At 35.1% G+C, this 7,819-nt stretch overlaps 1 protein-coding gene across 5 annotated transcripts in view; it reads left to right on the forward strand.

Moving 5' to 3' along the window:
* The window catches only part of LOC106877704 (nociceptin receptor), a 170,168-nt gene that overhangs the window by 141,334 nt on the left and 21,015 nt on the right, over window positions 1-7,819 (forward strand). For all 5 annotated transcript variants that reach the window (XM_052967350.1, XM_052967347.1, XM_052967346.1 and 2 more), the window contains one exon: window positions 5,221-5,406. The gene's annotated coding sequence lies outside the window, so the exon portion shown is untranslated. The remainder of the gene's footprint in view (window positions 1-5,220; window positions 5,407-7,819) is intronic.

The raw sequence follows: 7,819 nt of genomic DNA on the forward strand, positions 1-7,819 counted from the left end.
AGAGAAGACAGGAGGGTAGGAGTGAAGAGAAGAAGTAGGAGTCGGAGCAAGAGTAGAGAGGTGAGTGGGAGGAAGTAGGTGTTAGAGGAAGAGAGGAGAGGGGAGGAGGGTTAGATGAAGAGGGGAGGAAAGTTGACCCCATATGGTGCAAAGGAGCGAAGAGAGGATTAATCCCTGTTCACGGCGAAACGGGAGTCCGGATGGCCCCTGTGCAAGGACAATCCGAACATAGACAGGTGTTGCAAAGAGTGACCAGTAGAGCGGAAATGGCGCGAGACCGGGGTGTCATTGCCGAGTTGGATGTCTCGGAAGTGTTCCGCGAACCGGTCAGCCAAACGGCGTCCTGTTTGCCCGATGTATAGAGAAGGTCAGAGAGATTTGGAGATACAGTAGATGACAGACATTGGTAGAAATACAGGTGAAGGAGTCGGTGATATGATAGGGTCGATGATTGATGCTGGTGAGGAGGGTGGTGTTGGAGAGGTAAGGACAAGTGCGACAGCGTGGGCGGAGCAAGGGAACGAGACGGGTTGGGAGGTTGGGTTAGGGAAGAACCTGTGGACCAAGAGGTCTTGCAGGTTGTGGGCTCGGTTGAAGGAGAGGAGGAGTCGGTCAGGGAAGATGTGTGATATAAATATATATACATATATTTATATTTATATATATAATAACATGACATATATACATACATACATATATACATATATATATATTTACATGTATATATATATTTACATGTGTGTATATATATTTACATGTGTATATATATTTACATGTATATACGAGGGTGTATGAAAAGTCTTGAGCCTCAAAAACACAAAACATGGTACAAGATTTCTGATGAAGGTCCAAGACTTCAAGGCTCAACACTCTTCATACACCCCTTGTATATATATATATTTATACGTATGTATTTATATGTACATATATTATATATACACACGCACACACATACATATATATATATATATATATACATATTATGTATTATGTATGCATGCATGTATGTATGTATGTATGCATGTATGTATGTATATGTGTGTTTATGTGTGAGTGTGTTTTAAAATGTTTTGAACACTTTATTGAAAATTTGTTTTCTTGAACATTTGATGAAGATAACCAAGCTTATATATATATGTACAAATATATTATAAACCACGAATTTTATATTATAAATATATATTTTTGACATATAGCGCTTAGGCAATATCAATATTACTGTATCTACTCAGTGTTTCCAATGCAAGGCATAATCCAATTTATTTCTTAACGTTTACGATAAACAGATAAATTACTTCTTTGATACAAAAAAAAAAAGAAAGAGCGAGAAAAAGAAAAATGAAAAAATGTTCATAAACCTTGATTATGTAGAACAAATAAAAGTTGACTCCAGCCAGAAGCAGTTTAATGAATTATAAATTTAATCCATCACCTGGCCGCCTGTCTATGAGTAGGCACTGCTCTTAGCTCTCTTTAATTCGTTTACTATTCCGATCTTTGAACTGAAAGCGTATTTCAAGAAATATATATAAATGATTTTTTTACAAAAATAAATCTGTTTTTTCCTATACTTAACTTATAATTATATTTTCTTTGTTTATTCTGTTCTTTCTCAATCAGCTTTCAGTGAAAGTTACCTGCCTTCTGTATTGCTTACATACTAATGTGATAATTGTTAATCCCGCTCTGTCTCTCTTCCCCACCTTTGTCTGTCTCTCTATACCTCACTCTGTAACTTTCTCTCTGTCCCTCTCTTTATCTTTATCTTTTTTCTATCGTCAACCTTTCGACAATCCTCTTATCGTTCTCCATTCTGTCTCGTTTTCAGTCAAGTGTAGAATAAATAAGAGAGAAGAAACCAGAATATATCTGTCATCGAAAATAGAGCATATCCTTACTACTTCAAATAAACTATTTCGTAATGGGTTGACACTGAAAAATGATGACGGGAACAACAAAATATCAGTTCTTTCACGCTGGTAATATAAATTCTTCTTAGAGGGAGTCTATATTGATACTCTCTTTACTCTTTTACTTGTTTCAGTCATTTGACTGCGGCCATGCTGGAGCACCGCCTTTAGTCGAATCAAATCGACCTCAGGACTTATTCTTTGTAAGCCTAATACTTATTCTATCGGTCACTTTTTGCCGAACCGCTAAGTTACGGGGACCTAAACACACCAGCATCGGTTGTCAAGTGATGGTCGGGGGACAAACACAGACACACAGACATATATATATACATATATACGATGGGCTTCTTTCAGTTTCCGTCTACCAAATCCACTCACAAGGCTTTGGTCGGCCCGAGGCTATAGCAGAAGACACTTGCCCAAGGTGCCACGCAGTGGGACTGAACCCGGAACCATGTGGCTGGTAAGCAAGCTACTTACCACACAGCCACTCCTGCGATAATTTACTTTCTTCCAATCTTTTTTCATTATACGAAGCAAATTCTTATTCTACAATAGATTCCACTAAAAAAATGTATTGATGCAAAGAAAAGGTACGAAATTGATCGGCACATTCCCGAACACCTCTATTCCACCTTTGTTCCATCCCCACTATCTTTATCATTTCAGTAGCTGTTATAGTACCCTCTGTTCTCCAGAGCTTACTGGTCTCGTCCTACATAAACTAATGAACTTCCAGTTCATATGCTTCTGAACCTCACGTTATTAGTATTTTGGATCCTCTCTAGGCTTGGCACCGGCTACTATGTAAAAATTCAAGGTATACAACGCCTTTTCCTTAACCTTCCAAACCTGGACGGTGTTTATTTCGAATGTCTCAAAGATAATGAAAATAACCATTAACAATGACTTTCTATATCACACCTTGAGTTTCTGTCCTCAATGATCACCAGTATGGCTTCCATAATGTGAGATCTACAAGAGACCTACTATTTTGTGGGCTGTTGCCTTTTAGAAACATAGGAAAATCAATGATGTTGCCCTCGACAGCAAATACACTTCTGACAAGGACCTGCATTTGAATCTCCTGTTAAAATTTAAAACTCAATCCGTCTCCCATCTTTCTTGGAATGGTAGCTTTCGATTAGATCGCAACAACGTGATACGCCCTTCTGGAGCTCTGTCTGTCTCACGCCCACACTTATCAACTCTGGCGTACCCCAGGATTCAGTCCTGATCTCATCCACAATCTATCCTCTCTACATCAATGAAATTTTTGCCGTCGCGTCCGACGACTGCACCCCAAATCTAATACAAATGATACTGCTCTTCATTCTTTGGAGACAGTTTTGTCTCGTACAACTTCTACTCAGACACCTTCAAGTCATTCTCCTCCTTCTTTCGCCATCCATGTTTGCTGAACTCCTAAACCCTGGCTAATACTAACTCTCTCTCCTACCTCCCTCAGAACGTTGACCTTCTGGAATTCCTTGCTGCTAATATCGTTCCTGCAATCATAACCGTGCAACAATTTAAGCGGAATGTTAACAGTATTAAGTTTGACAGATCTTGAAATGCCTGCGAAAGCAGAAGATATTGCTCCTTTCTCCAAACCTACAAATTAAAAAAGAAAATTGATGTAACTATAACAAAACAGATAGAAGACTTGAATCAAATTCATTGTTTAGTTTTATCAAATTGCTTTCATTTCTATGAATTGATAACGTGAGCACCATTTGATAACATAAGTACCTGATTAAATTTCCACCGATTGTATTCCGTCAGTTGAAATATTTGGGTTTGCTTCTATATCAGAAACCATATTATAATTCGCTATCCAATACAGTTTGGCTATGCTAATCAGAAACCAATCCTATTAAATGTTTACAACAATCTATTTCAACAGAAATATTTCTAAGACATCATCAAAAGATCAGATTTATATTTCTTAAGCGCAAAGAGATTTTTTCCTTTTGAAGCTTTCAATCCAGTTTTATTTATAGTTTAACAACGATTTTTCAAACAAACTCTCATCAAACAGTGACCTACGCAGACAGTATATCATACGCTCACAATAACGTTCAAATAACATGAATATTGCAAGCTTGGTTGTGTGATTTACATGGGTATGCTACAAATATGATTCCAGATTACATCAGATTGCATCTCTCTTGGGCAGGTATTTTTTACCAGTCTTCGGTTAATAGATGCTTTGTTATTTGAATTTGGGTAGTTGATCAATTATGTATTCGACTTCGCTTTTCATTTGCTTCGGAGTTACTATTTAAATGATGGTTTAAAATTTTGGCACAAGAACAGCCTATACGGGTGCGGAGTTAAGTAGATTACATCGACCCTAGTGTTCAAAGGGTACTTATTTTATCTATTCTAAAAGGATGACATGCAAAGTCGACCTTGATGGAATTTGAACTCAGAACGTAAAAATGGACGAAATGCCTCTAAGCATTTTGTCCGGCGTGCAAACGATTCTGCCAGGTCACCACCTTGACTTTCAATTTAATAATTGCTTAGGTAAACGTTGGTTAGCTGGTTGGTTAGTTGGTTTCTTTAGTCAAATTTTACATCGTATAGAGAGAGGTACAGAAAACCTGTAAAAGAGAAACATAGAGAGAATTAACACAGGAGGTGCAGGGGGAGTGTCATAACTTTCTGAAAAATACAGATTTTTTTTTAAATGAAATTTTGCAGCGATAAATTTTCAGAGGAGTAGGTTACGACTATGTTGATAAAATTTAGAAAAAGAACAACAACGTATGTTTATTGCAAATATGCATATGAGAAATTTGTTATATCTAATTATATTTTAAAGTAATAAATATTTTTCGTTTGAGAAATTAATATTTGTATATAATTACCTAGAAAATTTATAAAAGTTAAATTATAATTCTTGTATGAATGCCATATTTTCTAATATTCTCTGCAGTGACAAAAGTATGTTTTCCACGTTACTCATATGACGAGTAACATCGTAGTCAATAAAATAAAGAATATATCCTTTGCCTATAAACATGTCCTTGCGCTTAAACAGAAGTAATTAATAATGTTTTGTGTTTAGTATATTATTTAGCTTCAAGCTTCTATATTTTGAATTTTAATAGTATCGATGTTAACTTCATCGTTCCCGCAACTCGCTTCCAACGACTTTACCATAATTCAATATAGCCTGACCTTGTTTTTAGTACAAAAATCAATACTACTTTCAGTGAAATAGAAACAAAAAGAATCAAGAATCGATAAAAAAATATTTCTTAATGATTTTCTTTTAATGAAATTTCTCTTCTTTTAGCATTTATGATTCCTCTTCCTTTACGTGAATGCTACAAAGTCACAAGGAGAGATTGTATGCTTGAGAAAGATACCTCAGTGGAGTATCGCTCAATAGCAATGCTTCAACAATTACCAAGATTCAAAACGTCTACCAAGCAGAAAAAAGGATTCAGTGTGAAAATTCAAAATTCAATAGAAAAACACGGTAAATATATTTTTCATTGATTTATGTCTTCCACTTCTAAAAGAAAGTAAGCCTTACATGTCAAAAATCTCGCGTTGAATAGGAATTATATGCTATGACGATTTATAATATTTTCTAATCATTTATAATCTTGTGTGAATCTAGTATTCGAATTTTCTTTATCTCTAGTGTTTGTTATATGAATTATGTCTTTTGCTGAAAAGTATGAGCGATACATATATACTTCGGCATCCTCAGTATTGATATCATGGATATTTGACATAGTTCACTGCCAAAAGCTATTAGGAGCAGTCAAACAATATCTGTTGACGGTGCACGATTAACCTTTCTGATTAATCTAGCTTATGCAAAACTGCACGCACAAATGTGAAATTCTTACTCAGCCGTGTTTCAGTGTTTTGCACAGCAACTGGAATATCAATAAAGCAACTTGATCGAGGCGAACCAAAAACGGTTTCTTGTTGTCTGACACTCTATCGCGTCGAACAACTGGGACTGCAAAGAAATGAAAATGAATGTGCAAACGAAAGTTTGTAATTCAGCACGTTTTTTCATAAATAAATAAATAAGTAAATAAATTCACTTGTCAGATCATTTTAAATTTTGATTTAATAATTGGTACTAACCGAGTTGGATTAAGAAAAATGTTTTCGTGTTAACAAACGAAAAATTGAAATAGGTCATCGGATCTTGAAAAAGTAATAGAAATGAGTATTTAAAAATTTGTCTTAAGGTAAATTAACTTTAGAGAGCAATTAAGATATTTTCATCTTTAAATTATTTGAGATAATTATTTTTCAGATTTCCCGAGAGATTTTTTTGCTAAAACAAAAACGAAAAAACATTGATCCATCCCATTTTTTTTATTAATTCATTCTTTGACTTGACATAGAATATTACCACCACTATTATCAGGATGCAAATGAGTGAAAGTACAATTAAGGCTCTTTGATGATAATTAGTTGAACAGTCCTGCGGTTAAATGTTCTTTTTTCTTTTTAGTTTTCTTACTTCAAGCGAATCCTATTAATTTTTTTCTCGGTATACAAAATAATAAAAGAAAATAGAGAAAATAAAAAAGAAAGCTTTCTATTCTTACGCAAACTATTCATTTATTGGTGGAAAATGATCTGGGGCGAAGAAAAGGCTACCGAAAAGGCATTTTTGTTGTGTTCTTGAAAGAAGTATTAAACTTAAAAATTGCTAAGAGAGAAATCTTTTAGCTAATAAATGACATCGTTTATCAATTCCTAATAAGTATGACTGACCATAATAAAGTATTTACTTGTCATACTTAATTAAGCTGCTGGAGAGAAAGCGGGCAATTAATCAATTAATGTCTAATTTATGATTAACCCCTTCTCGGACTAACTATTTCCCCTAAAGCTTTTCATTTTCAATCAATTTCTTTTTTTACTTAAAATAAAAAAGGTTTTTCTTATTATTGCTGAAAATTTCTTTCTATTCAATATTTTATGATTTCCTCAGAAATACATGATGCACAGCTTAAACTCATTCTCGCCATCATGCGGTATCTCATTTTAATTTCAACACGCGTTTTATAATTATAATCATAAGGTTCCAGTAAAGAATTTTAGTGATTATTAATTTAAGAAGTAAATTTAAGTTACCTTTTACTTGTTTAAGTCATTAGACTGCGACCATGCTGAAGCACCGTCTTGAAAAGTTTTAGTCGAACAAATAAACGCCAGTACTTATGCAATCGTTTTTTTATCGACCTGCTAAATTACGGGGGCATAATCACATCAACATCGGTTGTAAAGCGGTGGTGGGGACAAACAGACGCAAAGACACATACACACGTACACACATACACACACACACACACACACACACACACACACACACACTCACACACACATATATATATATATAAAGTAATAGTTATTGCCACTTAAACATGGCTGTTCCGTAGGAACTGACGTTATTACCGTTTTAACGCCAGGGAGACATCTCCAGATGGTTATTCGAGGCAACCTGTACCCGATATATATTGCAAGCAAGAGTGAACCCCAACCATCTTCCAGCCACGAGACCACCAGACCGTACGGTTTCGAGCTCTTTGTACTCATCCTCGGTGGTGGAAAATCTCTATAAGAGATGAAAACAGCAATTATACTGAGAAGATATGGTTATCACCAATTAAACATAGGTGTTCCGTACGAACTGATGCTACTACCATTTTAACCACAAGAGGACGCCTCCTCCAGCTGGTTATTTCATGCAATCTGCACCCTGGGGTTAAAATTGTAGTAACGTCGGTTCCTATGGAACAACCATGTTTAAGTGGTGATAACTATTACTTCTCAGTATTGTTACTGCTTTCATCTTTTATAGAGATTTTCTAACTAGCTAATTCACTTGCTATATATATATATATATATATATATAT

The sequence above is a fragment of the Octopus bimaculoides genome, chromosome 4 (genome assembly GCF_001194135.2).
Source record: "Octopus bimaculoides isolate UCB-OBI-ISO-001 chromosome 4, ASM119413v2, whole genome shotgun sequence".
NCBI classification, from domain to species: domain Eukaryota; kingdom Metazoa; phylum Mollusca; class Cephalopoda; order Octopoda; family Octopodidae; genus Octopus; species Octopus bimaculoides.